The 23,896-nt window shown below is 41.7% G+C and overlaps 1 non-coding gene across 1 annotated transcript; it reads left to right on the plus strand.

The window, feature by feature from the left end:
• Positions 1 to 2,256: 2,256 nt before the first annotated feature.
• On the plus strand, positions 2,257 to 23,673 carry LOC137425583 (uncharacterized). The gene is made up of 3 exons (XR_013623002.1): positions 2,257 to 2,393; positions 21,895 to 21,986; positions 22,746 to 23,673. It is a non-coding gene; the product is annotated as an uncharacterized LOC137425583 (transcript).
• The last annotated feature ends 223 nt before the right edge of the window (positions 23,674 to 23,896 follow it).

The following is a 23,896-nucleotide window of genomic DNA, read 5'->3' on the forward strand; positions in this document are numbered from 1 at the left end:
TTGTCATACGGTTCCGAATCAGGATTACAAAGATACCCTTTCATTATGAGGCTCAAAGATGTAACAGTTAGTTGTTCCTCACTGTTCAGTTCTAGGTAAGCACACATTTTCTGAAATGCTTCATACTTATCTTCATCTTTAGGACGACCACACTTTCTGCGCTTGGCTTCGGGGGCTTTCTGGAACTCTAAAGGCACAGACTTGTAGGACCGGAAATTTCCACTACACGAATGATGATAAAGTCCGTCTGCTGCATGTAAATCTCGTAAATAGTATTCAATCCGACCCTTCACAGTATGTCCCCAATCATCTGAACGGGATTCACAGACCTCAACAATTGTCTCCACAAATTTGTCAGTCCGTACCCAGCTAAAGTGTCCCTTGTCCAAATCAATTGTACATCCACAGAATACGCAATCCTTTTCACTGTCAAAACCTCCACTTGATTGTCTTGTGGTTCTCTTTGGTGGCACAGAACCACTACTTTTCTTTGCAACATGGCTTTTAATGTTTTTATCATTTATGTACTGTTGACGACAGCTTTTATGCACTTTAGTACTGGCTTCAACTACAAGATCGTCCTTCCGCTTTACACTGGCTTCATTTATTCCCTTCGCCCCCTTCCACTGAATTGCAACCCAGTTATCACTGGAATCCTCGATCTCCTCCTTGCAGATTGGACAAAAAGCTTGACTGGCTGTGCTTGCACTCATTGTTGAATCATGTCTGAAAAAGAGAAAGATGAGAATTAGTTATTCAGTTAGATCCAATTCGACACATTCTTCAGGTCAATATATGGAAAATGCCCCCTCAACCTGTTAGATAATGGCCCACTTTCATTTTTAATGGTCTTAATGTGTTCCTTGCCCCCAAAAACCTAGGGATAGACACAAAGATCATCAAATTTGAGTTGATAGTTACATAGTTATGATCATTAAGAGGTTTCGGCGGCCATCTTGGACGCCATCTTGAAAAAAACACTTTTCCGGGGGTCCTACTTTGGTAAACTTTTAGTATGTTATAAAGTACACTAAACCCTACCAGAATCAGTTGAGAAACCTTTTGTAGCAATTATTTGGGGGTTGAGGGGGTATTTTCCATATATCGACCTTACTAATTGGGAGATGGGGCTAAAAACGATATATAGCACGATATCTAAAAAAGTTATGGAGATTGGATGTGTGGCAAGGACGAATTGATTCGATTTCGGTGAAGATCCGAATCTGAGATATTTTTAATTTTTTAAGTGATTCTTCACCATTGAAAGAATTGTGCCAAATTGATATATAGCACAATATTTCAAAAGATTGTGGACGAATTATGACAAAACTAGGTGGATAGGTTGGTTAGGTGACAAGAGCAAGCCAATTAGATTTTGGTTCAGTTCCGAATCCAGATCCGGCCTATCAGAGGGATACAAAACATAAACTGTTCAGCCTGGCGGAGATATGCTCTCTACCGAGTGCCGTTCTAATTCGTTTTGTGCTCATCATTGTCATATTGTGTCGTCTTCGATGTGTAAACGTTGGCCATCATGATGAGCCAGCATTCCCAACAATTATATATCCTTTTGATTTCCCCATAATTCTGGGTTCTCATTCAAGTTCTGATGTAATATACATCCAGTCCACCTTCGTTTTTTATGTCCCTTGTACTTTTTCTTGTATATTTGCTGTAAAATTCTAGTATACGGAAGATATTTAATTCTCTCATATATGTATATATACAGAGAATTAAACAGATTTGCAGAAGTGAGCCCAATGACGTGGTTTCAGCAAGATGGTGCAACCTCCTCAGATTAGGTGTTTTTGGTATGACTTGGCCAGACTCCAATTAGATTAAAGTGTTTTTTATGGCTCGGCCAGGGTCGGAAGCACCAACATCCCAGACTCAGGTTCGGTGCTCTCACTGTTACGCCGCCCACTCTGGTGCAGCACGTTTTCTCAAAAATTTGGTGAAAGTTGGAAAGTGTGTCCTCACATCCTCGGAAAACTGGATACCATAATGAATTGTGTAACGGCCCGCTACCGATAGTGTAGTCTGTGTTGTCCTTTCTTTGAAAGATAAAAAAATAGAATTTCTCGAGAACAGGTGGCAAAATGATCAAGGACTGCATAACACTTCTGGTTTATCTGTATTAAGCTGCGCCCGCTCACATTTAGCATTCTAACCGAGCAAAACCACTGAAAAGGCAGACATAATAATAAAGAAAACTATGAGAATGGCAGAATATGGTAGGTGGTTTTACAGCAGTGTCTGTGATGTTGATGGCTCGGTTTCCTCAATCCCTCCATTTTCCAATCCCTTCCACAGAAAGAATTCCCAAGTGTGGTTTCCTTACCGGAGGGGGAGAACGGAGAAGTTTTATCGTTGGAAAATCCCACATTCCCTTGGTAATTCATTCCACTTAGTCACATTTTCAAGAACTCACCCCACATGTATAAGCCTACTCACGCATTCACAGATGAAGGAATAATTTTTGGGCTCACCCGGAGGTGTGTGTGTGTGTGTGTGTGTGTGTGTGTGTGTGTGTGTGTGTGTGTGTGTGTGTGTGTGTGTGTGTGTGTGTGTGTGTGTGTGTGTGTGTGTGTGTGTGTGTGTGTGTGTGTGTGTGTGTGCGCGCGCAGATTTATTAGTCCCCTACCGGTGTACACCGGAGGGGACTATAGGTTTGCACGCCGTCCCTCCGTCAGTCTGTCAGTCAGTCACGCAAAGAACAGTTTTCCGGACTTTTTTTCTAAACGCTTAATGCTAATGATTTCAAACTTGGCACATGGTTTACTCATGATAAGTTACAGATCAAGTTCGAACTTCACGACGTTTCGATCATTTTTGACAAGGTTATAGCACTTTGAACTTTGGGTATTCTGATAATTCTGATGATCCTTAACTCAGTGCCATTTTAAGTTTTAATTTCCTTTAAAAAAGATTTTCTCTGCAATAATAGGACCGATTGAGATCAAATTTTCACCGTAGGGGGGACTCGGTCTGTAAAATATTTTAATGGTAATTATGACGTCACAGGTCACGTGGTTCGGCCGCCATATTGTTTTTCGTGAAAACACGAAAAACCCCTTTTCTCTGCAACGGCTGAACAGATCGTGGCCAAACTTTGCAGGCAGAAATGCATACCCATGACGAACAAAAAAGTCAGTAAGCATGACGTCATGCATCACATGGTTTCAGAGTTATGACGTTTTTAAGCATGAACCTTTAAAACCGAGCTCCTCCCTCATTTTTGATCCAATCGAGGGGAAACTTCACAGATCTGTTCAGCATGTCAGTCTACTAAAATGTCCTTTTGGAATTTGCGATAGGTCACGTGGTTTGGCAGATATCGTTAATTAAACGAAAATATTTCTTAAAAAATGTTTATCTCTTGAATCGCTAGTACCTCAGACCATGAGTTGGTAATTATATAATTCACAGTGCAATACGTACAGGCTGCTCCACAGAGCGACCTTGCGGGCTTATCAACGAGGCGAGGCGTGACACACATGTGTCTCAGCATACCTCAGATCAAGTTTGAAAACCAGCATCAACCGTGCATAAATTTGCATATTCGATCATTTTTGACAAAGTTATGGCACTTTGAACTTTGGTAGGGGACATGTATTGCAGTGCAATACTCAGAATGCTTGTTTTAATATGCTTCATTCTCGGATCTACTGTAGTCTGTGTGTAAACCTAGTAAGGTTCGGCATTTTATTTCATATTTCTCTATAGTTTTGTTGCTGGCAAAGCTTGTTTTGCTTCTCATTCAAATATACAACTTTATTTTATGAGCAGCATAAGATGTCAAACAATATCATACACATACATGTTATTCACAAATATTGAACATGACAGCAGAACGTGATTCGTGGAATATCACAGGAAAATCCTCAATGATAGATAATTCTGCAAGTGAAAATGAAGTTTTTTTCTGAATGGCTATTGGCTCTTAAAAGCAATATTGTTATTGCCCAGTCCTAAGTGCAAATCAAATTCCCCAACTACCTCAAAGTCTATACGTAGAAAACCCAGGTGACAGGGCTTTGTTTGCACCCCCAGTTGAAAAACATAAACAAATGTCAAGTTTAATCATGACATCTTTCAACATTTGTGGACTTTTTTTAAGTGAAGAGGATTTTAAGAAAGCAGACATTTCTATAAAATGAAAATTATGGAACACAGTAGCAAAAAAAACAACTTACACCACCCATATAACCACCTGATAATGTTGAAGCTAAGACGACGTTCGAGAGAGACTCGAGGCTCTGAAAGCCCTTTCGGAATATGTTTAAGTCGTGCACTTTGACTTCTTAATAATTCAGTTATTATGACATTTTTTGGGGGATTTGACGTAATTACTAGATTTTCAGATGTGCATATCTAGGATGAAATGCTGGATTTTGCTGAACATAAACTGCCTGCTTGATAGTGTGGTATGAGGTGTCATGAAAAACAGCTCCCGTGCGATTTGCGTGCTAAAATTGATTTTTTTGCTTTGTTGGATTGATTTTAGGTCAATTTATTCGAAAATAATGGGGTTCAAATTTTCCGACCCCTGGACCCCCTTTTAAGGGGTGTTTTGTTTCCAGTGACCCCCGGGACTGACCATGCGACTTTCTCCCCTAACAAATGAGAGATTTTATCGATCTCGGGGTCGTTAGAGAGGTTTTCGATGACGCTAAATCCATTTATGATACTTTTGAAGCGACCGGAGGGGGCGATCCCCGACTTCCGGTTAGGTTCCATGCCAAGGTCAAGGTCATTTCAAAGGTAGCGATAAAACCTGGTCATATAGTACCACTCTCTGAGGGTTTTCATGCACGAGAAGACGGCTGAAGCAGTTATTTTTGCGATCAGACTGGCCAGTCACAAATAAATCTACGTTTTAAAGCCATTCTTAGTCAAATTTAGAAAATATTTACCGAAATAGCAAAAGTCTTACAACTGATATAAATACAGAACTATGTGTGTTTAGCTTGTTTAATGTCACAAAATGTTTTTGTTTACACAACTATGTAATAATGTAACACAATTCCTCTAAATTCTCAAGATAACACATCCGAGAATCATGCAAGATAATTTTGATAATTAAATAGCTTTTAAACTAAAATTACTGGACGGATTATTCGTCAAAATCTTCGCTAACTATATCATTTCTTACCAAATGTACACAATTATCGACACAAGTAGTTAAGAAATGTAACACAATTCCTCTAAATTCTCAAGATAACACATCCGAGAATCATGCAAACTAAACTACTGGACGGATTATTCGTCAACGTCTTCGCTATGTATATCATTTCTGACCAAATTTACACAGTTATCGACATAACATTTACATAGAGGAGTGCATGGAAGACCGTTCTTCCAACAACTGCATCTGCCTTTGCAGCTTGATTTACATTTACATTTCGGAAGCTCAATCACAGCTTTTGGGGCAGGGAGGTTGAGACATCCCACCGGAACATATAGACCTTTCTTTACAGTCCATCCATTTTGTTCAATAGAAGGCAGAGTCGGGCAGTTTGTAGTATATGATTTATCCCGCATGGCGATGTAATTTGCGCGATGGATGTGGGGCAATAACGCAGCGCGAGTAGGAGGTAACATCTATCCCTCTTAAGTTTTTTGACCGAAATAGTTCCCATCTAAGCGCCGGTAGGGTTGTAGGACCGGTCGAGCAGTATACGCGACAGACAAACTTCTCCAAATCCTTGACCTGAGAGGGCAGTTCACCATTCGTCAGCGTGGTCGGGATAGGACCCTCACCAAGCTCCCGGAAGCAGCTGATAGCAGGATCATCTTCATCAAGCTTCATGTAGACACCAACCCAGGTCTTCTTGGTGATTCCCATGAATTTCCCACCCCAGTCAGCGCCAGAGAAATTGTGGAGTCCAATCAGTCCTTGACATTTCCGAAGACCTATTACTCCAACTCGGTCCACCACATCAATTTTGCTGTACTTCGTTCCCTTACCAGTTAAAAACTTCAGACGAGCTTGAGCTCCAAGACGACCACAAGAGACCAGGTCCAGGAGAAGCGTGAGGACGTCTGTGTCGGGTGACCAAACACATATGTATCTCTCAGCACTTTCAGCGATAGAAGCCAAGATCAGCAGCGATAGAAGCCAAGATGAGGTATCAGTGTATCAGTTTCTTCGTGTGAATGATCTTCTTCAAAATTGTGACCCTTGATCTTGGTGTTGTACACGACGACTAGTTTGAAGGTATTGTTACCGGAGAAGTGTTCCAACAAACCCTGAGCGAACATAGAAGTCAGTTTACTCTTAGAACTTGATGCAGACAGAATCTCCTTTAGAGACATTGTGAGCTTCATATCTGGGTGGATGGCATATTCTGTGGAGGTCTTACTTCTCTTCTGGCGCGTCTTGTTCTTCAGAGTTTGATCCAGATAACGATCAAATACCACTCGAGCCTCATTGTAGCCTGTCATCATGTACTCAATCCGCTTGATAGATGCGTCTTGGAGGTCCGATAGCTTTCTCATTATCGTTGTTTTCTTCATACTCTGAACCACAGCCATGGCATCAATGACAAGAACTCGCGATGGACCATCTGCCGGAGATATATCGAGAAGAGGAGGCGATTGAAGTGGTTGCCCCTTCGCCCCTTCACCGGCATGCATCAGACTGGCCTTGTCCGTCGGAATGTACAGAGACCCATCAACAGCGCAAAGGGAGCGGGGTAGCACTGACATCTCATACTCTCCGATTGTCTCTTCTAGTTTTGGCACCAGCTGAGGCCGGCTTCTTTGGATGATAAGAAATCTGCCGAGCAGTTCACGATCTTCATGCAATTTGATGACCTTATCACCAACGCAAACGTTAGTTTTCTCCATCAAGTTCGAAAAGGTTTTTAGCTTCAGTTTCTTCATTGGGTCCCAAACCGAAAGTGTTGATGTGGGCAGTAATCTGTCTTGAACGAAATCGTTAAAACATTTCTGTCCCTTCCCTGCAAATCGCAAGATATCGTCTTTCGCATCTTCTGGAACAAGGGCTGAAGACACCAGGCTCTTCAAAGCAGGCTTTACTGTAAACGGATTGCCCGCGCAATGCAACTCGATGGAGTGACGGATCTTCAGAGCGTTTTCTCTCGATCTTGCTGCAACTTGTCCCGAAAGCTGGTAATGTTCACTTCGCTCGGTAGATTTAGAGGCTTGAGGGAAACTGTTGAGATACTGCTTCACTATACGAGCGAGGTGAGGTGTGGTAGTAAGAAGTCGGTCTATGGCAGCTTCGTCTTGGCTCAATCCAACCATCCCGCCGTGACGCTTCAACCCTTTGATCTCTTGCTCCAGGGCCTGGTCGGTGAAAAGATGAGTGAAGAGAACTTCTGATTTTGCCACAACGAAGTCTCCTGATTTCAGGGCCTCCCACGTAACTGGATCATCCTCTTCCAGAGCATTCATTTGTGCAAGATGGACTGGCATTAGGCGAGCATAATTCAGGAGATCGCGCGCGAAGAAATACTTGATGAGGTTCTCTAAGGCAGCCAAGTAACCTTCCCAATCAGCTGAACGGCAGGCACCTATGAGATGCAAAAGACTTTCCACTTGCTCGAGGTACTGGTTGAGAAATTGAGCGAGCTCGCCGATGTTGTCATCTTCTTTCTCATGGGGATTTTCTGAGTACGAGGACCGGATGTCGTTGTAGATATCAACCATGTCTTGGCTACGGTCGTGGAGAGCTTTCTTGAGAGCAACGCATTGGTCACGAAGTGGTTCAGGTGGATGATCAGAGAAAATGGCGTCAAACTTCATCACCATGATCGCCAGGCTAGTCGTGATGTGGTACTCAACTCCTCGCTTGTATGCCTTGCCCCCATAGACCCCACGAAGACCTGCAGAAGTGTATGTGCCGCTTTCAATCGCACACGTGTCAATGCCACTTCCGTCGATTGTTTTGCCAAGAGCGTGCAGGGCAGCAAACGCAATATGCAGAACGCCCGCTCGGAGAATCCAGTTGGTGTTATTCACTGACTGCTGAATCTTGAGGGCGCGGCTGTAAAGATCAAGATCGAGCGTTATGAGGGTTCTTCTCTCAGGACCAACCACAAAAGCAGATATGCCCTGAGTCAACATCAGAACAGTATAGAGGGTCGAGTAATCCGTTGGAGAAGTCTTGAATAGCGGAGCGATCACTTCTGTGTTAGTCGGGCTCAGACTCTGACAGGAGCGTGATAACAGAAGAGATTTAGTAGCACCCCATGTTGGCATAACTTCTTCCTTTGCTAACTCCTTACCTTTAAGGATTCGTTTTGTCACTGAAAGAATAGGATCGTCGGAATATCTGGGGTTTTGACCTGCGGTCTGATCTTGCAGTTCTTCAGTCTCTTGCTGCTCTATATTCTCCACACGTTGGTCATTTAGCTTTTCACCACCTCTGTCATCAATACCGTAGTAGTTGGCAAGCGCCCAGATGTGAGTGAAGTCTTTGGAAATCTTACTCCTCCGCTTTTCTAGATGGTAGACCTCAAATCGAATTGGTTTAGGTTTAATGATTGGCTCTTGCAGGTACTTGACTTCGAACGCGAGTGGTGCCGGTGTGAGAAGTTTCTCTGGGATGACAAGTGGTTGGTTGATGGGCTCGCCATCTTCTGCTCGCTGGTTGATCACGATCACTGTGCCATGGAATGTGTTTTGTCCAGTCGGTGTGTCTTCTAAGAGGTCGATGTTATCAACAGCGAACCAGATGTTCAATCCCTTCTTGATGAAATCAGGCAGACAAAATCCACCAGCCTCCTTCATTCGCTGAAGAACGCCTTGCTCTATGCGCTTTTCGAGATCAAGGAGCCTCTGGTAGTCGCTCCCAATGTAAACTTCTGATAGGTTATTGACGAGGTTTTTGGCACGAACTCTGGAATGAATGGTGAGCGGCAAGCCTATTGAGAGGGGCGTCTGGGCTGTTTGCTGAAAGATTTCGTTTTGTTTTGGCTGATGCTTTACCTGGCGATCGGTTCGAGTATTCGGGACGAGAAACTAGCAAGCAACATCAACAGTTTTGTCCACTTGTGCATTGCGCATTTCAGAAACTTTGAGAACATGACGGCCAAATAGGAGATGAGTGAGGAAGAACTGGAGAAGTGGAGGATTCTCAAAGTCTTCAAACATTCCCCTGAACGACCAGCTTCGATGCTGCATTATCTCTTCCCTTAGAATGTTTGCCATGTTCTTCAAGTTGCCAACTGTGTCGTCGTTATCCAGCTGTGCAGACCTCAGTTGCATGGCCTTCCTAACCGCCAGTGAAAGAACGAGGTTGTCGGGCTCATTTTTGCGTAGTGATTGGACGAACTGGATATTCGGAAGCCGTTCAGTAATGAGCTTTTTCAAATGCTTGCGGTAGTTGGTTGTCTGATTGATCTCTACATTATACCTCTTCAAAATGGACAAATATGCACCATTCACTTCAGCCATGTTCAGAGTAAGATCGTCCGCAGTAAGAGTATTTTGGACGGAGAGAAGCAACTGTTCATCACATAGAGAGCCAATAAGCTGGGTATTACTATGATCTTTTCGCGTTAAAGTGCGCTGCGCGTATCGTAAACATTTCCTATGATAGTATTTTTCAAGAGCAGAGGCATCCCCAGCATCTTCTAACTCGGACACGCAAGTTCTGATGCGGTCATCCTGAGTCTTGAGCTTTATCTCGAGGAAGTTTTCACCCATCTTGTCAGAGTAAACGCGATGGAGAGGTTCTGATATGTTATTAGAACAAAAGCTACATGACGAGAACAGACACACCTTTTCCTTCGGGATGGTTTTTGTTCTTTTAGGTCGGGTAGAGTCAGCCACACTGGAAGGTCGTCCAGGCCCACGCGCAGGGCATGCAGGAGAATCAAACCGGACTCGTTTAACCCTTAGCCGTTCAATCATGCTTGTGTTGACGATGGGTTTTCGACATTCGCTATGATACCATACTGATTTCCGTTCAGATTCACCTAAGCTAGCTAACCGATCTGTAAGTCGCTTAATATCACCCTGACCCAAAGACAGTCGCTCGTTAGCACAATAAAAAAGTTCGCCAATCATATCAGGATTGTTTATCAGTCTCTTCTTTGATGTAGCTCCCTCATTGCAGATGATGCACACGCTGTTCTTCTCAGACATGACCTCTAGATGGTTTTGTACTAGTCTCTGTCAGCCTTCTTTCTGAAAAACAAACAAAAAAAAGCCTTGAGCATTTTACCAATATTTCTTTGTCCTTATCTCGCGACAGGGCATCTAGATCGCAAAAATAACTGCACCAAACGTCTTCCTGTGCCTGAAAACCATAAAAAGTGGTATTACATGCCTAAGTTTATTGCTACAATTGAAATGACCTTGACCTTAGCAACTTTGGTGAACGGAAATCTGGGATCGCCACTTCCGGTCGCTTCGAAAGTATCATAAATGGATTTAGCGTCATCGAAAACCTCTCTAACGACCCCGAGATCGATAAAATCTCTCAGTTGTTAGGGGAGAAAGTCGCATGGTCAGTCCTAGGGGTCACTGGAAACAAAACACCCCATAAAAGGGGGTCCGGGGGTCGGAAAATTTGAACCCCATTATTTTTCAATATTTTGACCGAATTGATCCAACAATGCAAAAAAATCAATTTTAGCACGCAAATCGCACGGGATTACACTTCATACCACACTATGAATACGGCGATTAAGTTCAGAACAAGAATAGCAAGAGGGAAGAGAAGAAAACAGTCGAGTTGGTATAACATCAAAGTTCTTGTATACAAAAATTCTCTCTTTCGCTCTTTCGCTCTTTCGCTCGCATCAATTCGCTCTTTCACGAGCCTCGATCTTGTATACAAAAAAAAAAAAAAAGTGTATGCTGAGAAGCTCGGCATAACTTCCTTTGATACCCGAATCTAGCTATTTAATAACCTCCTTGGATAGCTAAATCTAGCTATTTAATAACTTCCTCAGATACCCGAATCTAGCTATTTAATAACTTCCTTAGATACCCGAATCTAGCTATTTAATAACTTCCTTGGATACCTGAGTCTAGCTATTTAATAACTTCCTTAGATACCCGAATCTAGCTATTTAATAACTTCCTTGGATACCTGAGTCTAGCTATTTAATAACTTCCTTAGATACCCGAATCTAGCTATGTAATAACTTCCTTGGATACCCAAATCTAACTATTTAATAACTTCCGTAGATACCCGAATCTAGCTATTTAATAACTTCCTTAGCTAGGTCACTCGTTACTTCCTTAACTAGAATCCTTGTTTCTTCCTTAACTCGCGATGTTGTTACTTCCTTGGATATCTATGTAATAAGTTTGTTATTGCCTCGTAACTTCATTAGCTAACTACCTCGTAACTTCCTTAGCTAGGTTCCTCGTTGCTTCCTTAACTAGCTTTGTTACTTCCTTGGATATCTACCTAATAAGTTCCTTAGTAGCCCAGGAGCATTAGGTTAGGACCTAGAAGAAATTAGTAGAAAGCTGATTTTTTGCACAGAGCTTCAGAATACCATGTGGATGCCCACAATATAAAGTCCCACGAGTCCCACCTTGTGGCATTTTCAAAATTCAAGATGGCCGCCGGTTGGATGGAAAATACATAAATATGGATAACTTCTGCCTAGAACCTCATAAAAGTGTACTTTTCATGGCTAAATATATGTTTTAGCACACTAGGATTTTAATAGAATATATTTCAGTGACCTCAGATAATGATATGTAGATATAATCCAAGATGGCTGACAAAATTGCCGCTGCTGTAATGCAAAAAAACATCAAAATCATGATAAGTTTAATTTGCTATTATTTTATTTAATGCAAAATGTTTCACATTGTGACCACAAGGCCTGCAAGAGGTAAACAACACATGGGGATTTGACATTTAATTACAATACGACACAAAAGCAGACCAACTCTTTGATCCCAGTCATCCCAACCTGATTCTAGTGTTTTGGACAGTACCGTGTTAACTGAATGTCACTTTTCTTATTCCTGACTTAAACACTGTTATCACCCTCTAAATCAATGTCCCGAGAGTTTTTGCAATTATGGCCATTACAAACAGTACACAAGAGGGTACACTCCAGACCAGACTTGTAGCAAGTGCATCGTTTTCCACACCCCGCCTTGCATCCACAAGATATCATTTTCAGCACTTTCTCAGGGGCGACAGGCCTATCAGTCTCGATTGGAACAAGTAGTCCCTCTCTGTACTGCCACCCCCACTCAGTTGGCAGCAGTTCATTCCCCTGCCACTGCTGAACAGCATGGTATGCTCTGTAGCTGTGGAATTTGGTAGCTGCCGAAGTAGGTGGGAGTGATTCCAGCTTGAAACCAGATGACGTCAAAGATGTTCTATGGGTTGATTGGAAGTACATGAGATATCGGTGTTTGTCCAGTGACTTGGATTATCTCTGCATATCATTATCTGAGGTCACTGAAAGATATTCTATTGAAATCCTAGGATGCTAAAAAATATATTTAGACATAAAAAGTATACTTTTATGAGGTTCTAGGCTGAAGTTATCGCAATTTATGCATTTTCCGTCTAACCGGCGGACATCTTGAATTTTGAAAATGCCACAAGGTGGGACTCGTGGGACTTTGTACTGTGGGTATCCACATGACATTCTAGAGCTCTGTGCAAAGAATCAGCTTTCTACTAATTTCTTCTAGGCTTCCCCTTCATTTTTGGCTAATGCTCCTGGGCTATAGTTACCTTGTAATTTTTTGAGCCAACTACCTTGTAACTTCCTTAGCTAGTTAAGGAAGCAACGTGGAACCTAGCTATGTTGTAACTTCCTGTGATATATACGTTATAAGTTCCTTATTACCTCGTTGCTTCCTCAGCTAACTACCTCATAACTTCCTCAGCTAGGTTCCACGTTGCTTCCTTAATTATCTATGTTGTAACTTCCTTGGATATCTATCTCATAACTTATTTAGCTAATTATCTAGTACATTCTTGGCTAACTACCACGTAACTTCCTTAGCTAGTTTCCTCGTTGCTTCCTCAACTAGCTATATATACCTCCTTTCTGGTTGTTCACCCTCTACTCTTTCTGTGCTCTGAGCAGGTTTCTGCTGAGTGCACATCATCTGCCAGTAACCCCATTCTCGTGAACAATAATAGTGTTACGTTTGTAGGGGTAGGCAGTGATTACCTTGGTCCAGGTAGAATTGCATAGGTAGTGTGCTCCAACTGTCGTGAAGAAGAAGAAACCCCATGTAATAGGAAATTTGTGTACACCATATGTCGTGGAAGAGCGTATCTTCGTCCCCATGAGAGGGGTTGGGGTATGTTAATTAGCAAGGAATTATGGGTAATTAATCCCCTGAATGTAATGGCCTCTGTTATTTTTCCTTTGTTCCTTATGACACACACAGCACACACAAATAGTATTAAATCGCCCATTAACCACGCTAAATAAAAACCAACCGGAAACAGGACTTTGAGCACTGCCGCGGATGACATCGACCTGGTGAGCAGATAGGCACAAAAGGTCAGTGAGGCCATGCCTCGAAGAGCAGTGATTGGTCCAGGATTTGATTGGCGCAAGGACTGGTAAGATGGAACTCCCTGATAGGAGCGGACACGGAGACGTCGTGGGATTACGTCAGAGCCTCGAGTACAAAACAATTAGAACGGCGGACATTTTCTCTCTCGAGGTCTGGTTCTGGTGGTGACGGTCGTGTCCTGACATCGCTCTTCTTCTTTAATTCTCGAGTCCTGGATTTTGTCAACGAACGGTCGAGGCCCTGGACTTCCTCGCATCGTCTGGCTGTGGTGTTGGTGTTGGTGAACAAGATCGTGAGGATACGTGCGGCTGGAAGAGTGAGCTGCGTATCAAGGCCTACTATGCGCCAACGAGCGCAAGGACATAGAGGCCTCAGACGATCTTTGACAATTCCTGATGAGATTCAAAAGCAGCTTAGAGCTAAGTGCCACAAATCACACATAATTATTTTCCAGTTATTATTTCCCTTGTGTTGTAATCGAGTCTGTGTGGGGGCGCTCCAATTATGAATTTAGTTTTATCGTGCATTCTGTGACCGGCATTTTCTTTAATAGAGTTGTTATGTTTGTACATTTTAATTCCGTGTCGGTTTGAGCTGATTTATTGCAAGGACGAGGACATCGGGTGGACTCGTGCAGGTAAGCGCTCACGGCTTCTCCTCCACTTGCTCCCCCCGCGTATAACGAAGGTTCACCATTGAATTGAATGCCTCGGAGTTGAAGCTCGTTTGGTCATCTGTGTCGCCCTGCGGTGTCACCAGAGGGCAAGCACACGACAATAGGTTCCTCATTACTTCCTTAACTAGCTATGCTGTTGTTTACTGAGCTAGCTACCACAATGTTCTTAGCTCACTACTTTGTAACTTCCTTAGCTAGCTAGCTACCTCATAACTTCACTAACAAGCTGTAACTTCCTTAGCTAAGTCATCTCCCCATGAGACAAATCTACTTCTTGCATGACCAAGACAAGACTGACTTGATAATTTTCCTTATGTTTGCTTTTTTCTGGTAATACCATTATTTTAAGATGTCCTCACTTGCACTCCAATTCCTACTTTATTTTCGTTCTTCACTAAAATTTGTGTTTGCTTCCTCATAGTGTTGTGATGTTTTTCTTGAATAACAACCTCAAATTGGTGTTATTTTGTTCTTTCATCAGCCAGTTTGTTTTGCTGTTGCTTTAAAAAATAATGTTTGTACAAACCTTGCGTTCGTGCACTGTCTTTTATTGATTTCTTAAATCTATCAAGCTTTAGACACACGACTGCTCAAAACTATCATCGAAAGTGTTTTCATTCCCTGTGTTTTCCTGATTTTCCTTGGTTATGTCCATCTTTTGTTTATTACCTCCACCACCGCAAGATCACGCTCAGCTGTTTGTGTTGCTCCTGACAAAACCCAGCACTCCAGGCTGGCCCTGGTCATTTTCAACAGTAAAAACAAAACCGGTGCCTTTTCCCCAAATTCCATGAGACTAGTCTAATCCAATCGCCTCATCCGTTGGTTGGACAGCACAGTGACAAATACGTCATTGCTAAAGTTTTTGTTTACAGTGCATATCTGACAGCTGACATCAACAAGGCTGTTTTTGATGCATGTCGTTTATCAACTTTTAGTTTATAAGAGGATGTGTACCACCATGGAAATGGACGTTTCAAGCGTTAGCCAATCGTCCTTTTTGCTCTGACTAAGGGCTTGTGTTCCAAGCATCAGCTGCACGTCATTCCACAAAGCGAGAGCGTACTCTCATCAACGTTTTGTTGTTACAATCCAGTGTTTTTCTTGTTTGCTGACGCACATCGACGCCAGCCTTCACATTAACATAATCCCACGTTTAAAGTGTTTGCATGGCCTTTTGACTCGTTTTATCGACTACCTGTGTATGGTTTAAAGGTTATTCCAGATAATGACCCTTTTTGAAAAGAGAACCAGCCGATTTGGCGATAACTTATCTATCTATAATTCCAGTAATCTCTGTGTGTGTGTGTGTGTGTGTGTGTGTGTGTGTGTGTGTGTGTGTGTGTGTGTGTGTGTGTGTGTGTGTGTATGTGTGTATGTCTGTGTGTTTGTCTGTGACCGCTGTTTCTCGACAACCACGGGTCCGATATACTTGAAACTTGCCAGGTATATTGCTGGGGACCTGAGGATGTGCCTTTTCAAGGTTTCATATTAATCGGACAAGTAGTTACCGAGCTATGGCGATTTCTTTACCAAACTCCGCAAGCCGTTCGCTTTGGACCAAACCATTTCATGTAAATAGAGGGGGGGGATTGTCACCGTACTCGCAAGCCGTTCGCTTTGGACCAAACCATTTCATGTAAATAGAGGGGGGGGATTGTCACCGTACTCGCAAGCCGTTCGCTTTGGACCAAACCATTTCATGTAAATAGAGGGGGGGGGGGGGGGGATTGTCACCGTACTCGCAAGCCGTTCGCTTTGGACCAAACCATTTCATGTAAATAGAGGGGGGGGGATATAATTTTAGATATCTATCTATAATTCCAGTAATCTCTGTGTGTATGTATGTCTGTATGTTTGTCTGTGACTGCTGTTTCTCGACAACCACGGGTCCGATATACTTTAAACTTGCCAGGTATATTGCTGGGGACCCGAGGATGTGCCTTTTCAAGGTTTCATATTAATCGGACAAGTAGTTACCGAGCTATGGCGATTTCTTTACCAAACTCCGCAAGCCGTTCGCTTTGGACCAAACCATTTCATGTAAATAGAGGGGGGGGATTGTCACCGTACTCGCAAGCCGTTCGCTTTGGACCAAACCATTTCATGTAAATAGAGGGGGGGGATTGTCACCGTACTCGCAAGCCGTTCGCTTTGGCTTTGCGAATGGACCAAACCATTTCATGTAAATAGAGGGGGGGGATATAATTTTAGATATATATATAGTACGGGCATGCCCTAGTATATATAGTACGGGCATGCCCTAGTGTGTGATAATGATGGCATCGTGACCAAAACTGGAAATAGAATCAAACAATTAGCTGAAACCATCACAAAGGTTTACGTGTTTAAAAATTTGTGCAAAACTCTAATGAGGATTTACCAAATCTTTATCATGAAATGCATTTATTTAATTTCACTCGGTGACAATGGAGACACCAATGGTGTCGTGTGTGGTCCTGGTTGGTACATTAGTTGTTTTGGATGACATTTTGTGTGGCCATACTTGCACTAAATGCAAAGGTGTCGAGGTTATTGCCATATTGTTACCTTTGCCACCAAAGGTGGATGGAGGGTATGTTTTCACCCCTGTCTGTTTGTCTGTTTGTTTGTGAGCAAGATATCTCAAAAAGTTGCGGACGGATTCAGACGAAATTTGGCAGAGAGCTAGCATATGTGACGAGGATGAAATGATTAGATTTTGATGAAGATCCATATCCGGGTCTAGTAGAATTTTTAATGTGATTCTTCACCATTGGGAGATGGGGATAAAACGATACATGGCAGGATATCTCAAAAAGTTGTGGACGGAGGATTTTGATTAAATGTGATTCTGTATTGTGATTTTCTGGTCTACTCTGGGATACAAAACGTAAACTGTTCACCTGGCGGACGCATGCTCTCTACTGAGTGCCGTTCTAGTTGTCGTTGGTTTTGTTAATACTCCATCAAAACGACTGAGCATGAGCAACTGTCCAGATGAGGGACACTCGACCTCAGTGAGAAGGAGGTTAATTGAGTCACCAACCCACTCTCGCTATCACTCACCACACTCTGGTGGAACAGAGATACTGTGGCATTACTAGATTTGTGAAGCATTATTCGCAGATAAACGCTGTTATTGCATTTAAAAAGAAACACATTACAGTAATGCAAACTGGTGCAACGGGGTAAAGAGGCAACCAGGCAATGCTTGATAGCCCGAGTGTCTGTATCATCTTCTTCCTCGTTCGTGTCCACACTTATTCTCATGTTCTTGTGGGGTTGGCCAAGGGAATCTTGGCCCAAGTCTTTGAGGAACCAGCTGGCCAGGCCTGAAGTTTGACTAAGGTTAGGGCAGGAATTATTAATTTGTTCAGTGTGCTGGCAACAGCTATCCTACTCTTTGTGAAGGACGCTGTGGGATCTTTAACATCCACCAACTAATGCCGGCACATGGGATGTCCAGGTTAACGTCCATCCAAGGAATGACACATATTACACATATTCGTGAAGTGAACAAGATATATGTGAAATACACCCTGCCTGTGAAATACTGGGATGACAGTTTCATGACGATCGTTTTACCAGTTGAACGTTTATTTGAAAATAAACATAATCAGGTTCACTATGTTTTTTCTTTCAAAATCATGGTAGATTAGCAAACCTATACATTTTTGGAAACGTTATTACATGGAAAATCTGAAAATCAATGTTTACATTTGCCAATTCCGACCAATTCGATTCGACCAATTCGACCAATCGACCAATTCCATTCGACCAATTCGACCATTCATTCGATTCGATTCGATTCATCGAATTCGATTCGATCGACCATTCGACCAATTCGATTTGCCAATCAATTTGACCGACCTTTGCTTGTGTGGAACGGACTGTGAAAACGATGCGGACTATATTGTCGGGTACGACACACAGGACAGTGATGACGAACTCTAAATGGCATATTCTGTAATCGTGTATGTTTGATGCCATTGACTGCCTGTGTATATTTTGTCATTGACTGCCTGTGTAGATGTGAAGTTATACTGACTGCATGTGTATATATGATTTTGCTGACTGCCTGTGTATGTTTGGTGATATGAATTATTGTGACACATTTTGATGTTATTAACTGCCTGTACAAAATGATAACATGTATTTGATTATGCAACTTATCGCGAATATAAAGACAGTATTTTGCAATTCAAAACCTTTGATTCGTGTCTTACCATTCCCCATAGCACTAATTTGATACTTTCATTGGATTCCTTGTCCCTGAAAATATAGGTTTAGTATATTTTAAAAAGTTTTTAGGGTAATTAGAGGCAGAAATAGAACAAAATATGTATTTTACAGTGGCCATTTTGAAAATCCAAAATGGCCGCCATACAGGTATCTCTCCAAATGTAAACATTGATTTTTAGTTTCCTTATGCTATAACCTTTCCAAAAATGTATAGGTTTGCTAATCTACCATGATTTTGAACGAAATATAATTTATTGACATAGTGAACCTGACTAATAACTGAATTGATAATCGATGTAATTGTAATAAATGAATAACTTGGCCACGCATTGCTGCATTCTTGCGACGACCATTAAAGCCTTTTCACGCCAAATCGTGTTTCACAGACCTGTCCACCCACTGGATGTGTGTTTGTACTGCATCCAAGTTGATACAGCTGTCCAAAGCATCGCCTCTGATTGGACCTTTGTTTCACAAAGCACGTACTGCAGCCAATATGAAAGCTAGGGTATTGCATTTTGGAACTAGAAAGAGCAATCAGAGATTGCAGACCCTCGCCAGGACCTGTGTTGTGTGGTATATTTTGTGTGCCAAATAAAACGAAAGATTTACTCAATGAAATGTCATTAATCATTATTATTATTTTGTTTTTTTGGATACAAGATCGAGGCTCGTGAAAGCGCTAACATTCATCACACAAAAAAATAAAACAGACACATAAAACATATAATAAGGGGAGCGGTAGACAAGATGGGGAGAAATGGGGAAGTACACAAGCACAACATTTGAGAGCAGGGACATCGGGAGATCTGTGGGAGGGCTTGGGGGAGGAGGCGTGGGAAGGGGGGGTGGGGTGGTGGGAGAAGTATAAAATACAAGGACACTGCAAGGACTTCCAGGAAAGAAGTTGGTGTTTCAAAAATGTGGATCTGGGGTGAATTAGCGGGGGTAGAAAATATCAAGGTTTTGGATGGGGGAAGATAAGAGATGGTGGTGAACAGCTGTTTTAAAGACCTGGAGGGAGGAGTGGGATTGAAGAGAGTGAGGGAGTTTGTTCCAGAGGCAGGAGAAAAGAGGAATGAAGGAGTGAAGGTGAGCAGAGAGTCTTTATTTTGGCAGTTTAACCATAAGAGGGTTGCTGGCAGATCTTGTTAATTGCAAATTAAAGGACTAAATTGTCTAAAGGCAAAACTGTGAAAATGTTTCAAGGTCTGAAAAAGGTCTGAAGGGCATAACGGGTCTAAATCGGCCAAAAAATTATCTTTAAAATCTGAAAAGGGTCTGAAGAGAATAGGGGTCTCAACAGTCTTCAAGGGTTTGAATGGTCTAAACTAAAGGGTTTGAATAGTATAAAGGATCTGAATGGTATAAAGGGTCTAATGGGGTCTTAAGTGCTGCAAGAGGACTGAAGGGTCTAAATGATCTTAAAAGGTCAAAAAGGATTCTAAGGGGGTTTTAAAAGGTTCTAACCTCTAAAGGTTGTTATGGGTCTAAATGGTCTAAATATGGTCTAAGGGGTCTAAATGAAACAGAGAACCAAATACTACATTGGAGTCATCAGAAGGAACCCGAATAAGCAAAGATGGAGTCATCAGGAGGAAGGGTATTATTCCTCTAAATGGTGTAAACGGTCTTAAAAAGTCTATAAGTCTGTTAAGCAGAGAAGCGGCTCTGTTAAAACGCCACGAAAAACTCCTTGGAAAAACTCCACGGAAGCGGCAGGAAGGATCGTGATATTAACCCTTGTGGGGTATATATACTACAGTAGATCATCGATCAGGTGCATTAGTCGATGTGATAAGCATTGACTGATGTCCAGATTCCTCCAAATTTATTTCAGTTTAGTGTTAAACAGCATTAGCGACTGTTTAAAATGTAATCATACGTGTTTGTGATTTATTATATATTTACTTCTGGTGGAGGTGTTTCCACAAATCGCCACAATAAGCTATTTATAATCATTAACACGGCATTTGTTCAAGGAGGAAAAACCCCTTGGGGAGGTGGAATATTGTTAGTACAAATATTGGTTTGCAATAACTTTTATATTATGCTATTATCATTACCTATTGCAACAATAACACAAGTGCAAAAAGTGGTTTTCAACTTTTTGCACAGGTGGATGGAGGTTATGTTTTCACACCTGTTATCTTTAATTTCGAATAAATTTATTTTATTTTATTTTCAATAAAGAATAATCGAACAATCGTCTTTGGTGGTGGTAAAGTCGAAGCGAATGGAAAGAATGTATTTTTGAATTAATAATCGAACAGCTGTCAAGGAGCGATTATTACTTCCACCACCAAAGGTGGATGGAGGTTATGTTTTCACCCCTGTCTGTTTTGTCTGTCGGTTTGTTTGTGAACAAAATATCTCAAAAAGTTGTGGATGGATTCGGACGAAATTTGGCAGAGATGTAGCGTATGTGACAAGGACGAAATCATTAGATTTTGGTGAAGATCCGGATTCTGATCCGGCTGCTAGAATTTTTAAACTGATTCTTCACCATTGGGAGATCAGGCCAAAAACGATACATAGCAGGATATCTCAAAAATTTATGGATGGATTTGGACGAAACTTGTTGGACCCGTTGGGTGTGACAAGGAAGAATCGATTCAGTTTTGGTGAAGATCCGGATCCGGATCCAGCTTGTATAATTTTTTTTCATGATTCTTCACCATTGAGTGATATGGCCAACCAGGTGGAGGTATGCTCTCTCTACTGAGTGCCATTCTAGTTTGGCTTTTAATTCGTCCAGATCACACATGTGCATAGAGGAGTGCGATAATATTTACGCTCTGTCTTGTCTGCCTGCCTGGCAGTCAAAAAAATTAAAAATTATTCCAAACAGGAAACCTACTGTTTTTAAGGATGTCATAAAGGACACAAACAACAAAATAACTAAAGTAATGTGTTAGGGTGATGAAATAGACACTGCAGAAAATGGCGGTAAAACCCGGAATTAATATATTTATACGACTTTTACAATATTTTAATTTAATTATATACTTCAACACTGTAGAACACAAATCGCCTTCTTAATACTTCCAAGAACCTCCAGTTTTGCAGTACTTCAATTTAAATAAAGGTTCAATGGGGTGTATTAGGGTGGCATTCGGGCCTGCTTCTGGCCAACTTCAATAGCACTAAACCTCTGGATTTATTTGATTAAACGATCATTAAAATAATTATTATTTTGGTTTGCTATTGAAGTAACAAAGGATTTGAAATCACAATGCGCATGGTATGGTGTTCTATGATTGTTTTGTGTCTTTGAGAGCAAAATTTAAGGGCAGAAAGTGTCGCCGTCAATTCCACTATTTCCTCGATGTATCTCGGACAAGCAGGGATAGTGCCTCTTAATTAATGTCCATGTGCCAAGCTGGTCGTTAACTCGTGTTATTAACATGTATATCTCTAGTTCAGGGTACTCGAGATTTTCTGATTGACTTGAAATTTTGTTTAGTTCACTCCCAAACCCACACCTATACCTTGCACAGGCTCAAGCTGCTCATTCGCTGGAGAATCAAGGTCACAGCTGATGGCAACGTGATTCCAAAGCTCACACTCTCGGTCAACACTGAGGCTACAAGTATGTACAAGCTGCTGTCCACTCTGTAACATAGATAACAATAGGGGAGATTAATATGGGAAAGTTTTTTGGACAGGATATTGGGCCTTGTTTGCATCATTCGTATTTTATTTTAACATTCGATGCCTAAAGCTCAAGAGGGCATCATGCATTTATTACCTGTGGGATAACAATGCAAATAGACGAGGAACGAATGAATATACCAAAGTGGATCTGAACCTGGGGACACATAACGAGCTTCGTGCTCAATTGGGAACAATAAATAAGTCTATCCATCTTTTGAACTCTAATCTGGAAAAAGGTTATGTCAGGAATGGTGATAAATTGGCTGATGAGATATGTAGGGATATTAATATGTGGGGTTACGAGATAGTGAAGGTTTCGATATGTTACCAAACCTGATCATGGGATGCCAGCAAATCTGATCGATCTGATGTCTGAACTATACTCTGGTACTGAGAGTGCTGTGAAGTGTGGTGGTTCCATCTCTGACTTGTTTCCAGTTGTTACTGGAGTTCGGCAGGGGTGTGTACTGGCCCCCACACCGTCTAGCGCATGTATGGACTGGATTTTGGAGAGGATGTTGATGGGATGCTTTTGGGAGTGTCAAGAACTCTGATTTTGATTTCGCAGATGATGCAGTCATCCTTGTGGAGACTTTAGACATCCTTACGGGGCCTCAAGGCACTGAATGAGGAGTCAGAGCTATATTTCTTCAATCCCACCACTGTGCCACATCTTTCTTTTTTTTCTGTGCAGGGATCAAGAGAGACAGAAACGGATTTTTGCGAGATGCACCGAGACGATTCCAGCAACTGCTCAAGCTAAACGGTGTCGAGGCAACAACAAGGACTTTTGCTCTATTTGTCAGTGATTTATAAACTTTGTACTTCACACTTTTGTTTTACAGCCTTTTCCCCTGTTGCTGAAATGTGTGTTGTATTTAGCCTTTTGGTGTTTCAGAACACAATGGCTCCATCATACCTCCAAGGCTGAAAGATTCTAAGCTTGTACATGCATTTTGTTCAGGACAAGGACATATCCCCATTTAATCATGTATTGTTATTCTTTGTTCCAAATATGCTTCACTTTGTGGTAGTTTTGTTTCACGCTTTGTTCCATGCCAGAAGAGACGTGTGCAGCTGGCTTCAAAGCGTCAGAAGAACATCTATCACTGCTCCTCTTTGTGAATGCTACTGGGACAGACAAGTTGGAGATTATTGTGTGGAAGGGTAAACATCTGTGTCTCGATCGACATAATTGTTGCAGATATTTTAAATTTTGTAAGAGGGAGTAGGGTTGCAGCAGAGAAAGAGTATTATAAAGAAGTAATGGGGTGGGGGGAGGGAGGAACACAAATTTTTTTTGCATGAGGAAGGGTAGAGGCATTTGTATAGATTGCTAGTTTGGCACGCATGCAGTTTGCAAACATATAAATGGATTTATTAAATGAAATCTGGATGAGCACAGTATGAGCTCTTTATGTACAGTCTAAACTCCAACCCACTCCTAGCTGAGGGAGTGAGGTGCCACATGGGACATCAAACAAATGCACCTATCTATTACTATGGTAAGTGAAGGCTTAGAAATAGTTTTATATTGTATGAGAATACAGCAAGGTCCAAATATATTTTGTTTTAAATGGAAGAAGATTAAAATTTCAACAATAAAACTGTTCTTAAAATGATGTGCATATGTATACTATCATGTATTGTGTTCTTGCCAAGTATGAACCAAATCGGTTCATACATCTCTGAGATAGGGTTGTGGACAGACAGATGCACACACGGATGAGACCCAATCCATAAGCCCCCATTTTGGACTAAGTCCAAGAGGGACTAATATACCTGCCATCTCGCTTTACTCACTAACGGCTCTACTTATACTATTTCTGAATGGCCCCACACTTG

Source organism: Myxine glutinosa, chromosome 4 (genome assembly GCF_964187855.1).
Source record: "Myxine glutinosa chromosome 4, kmMyxGlut1.1, whole genome shotgun sequence".
NCBI lineage: Eukaryota > Metazoa > Chordata > Myxini > Myxiniformes > Myxinidae > Myxine > Myxine glutinosa.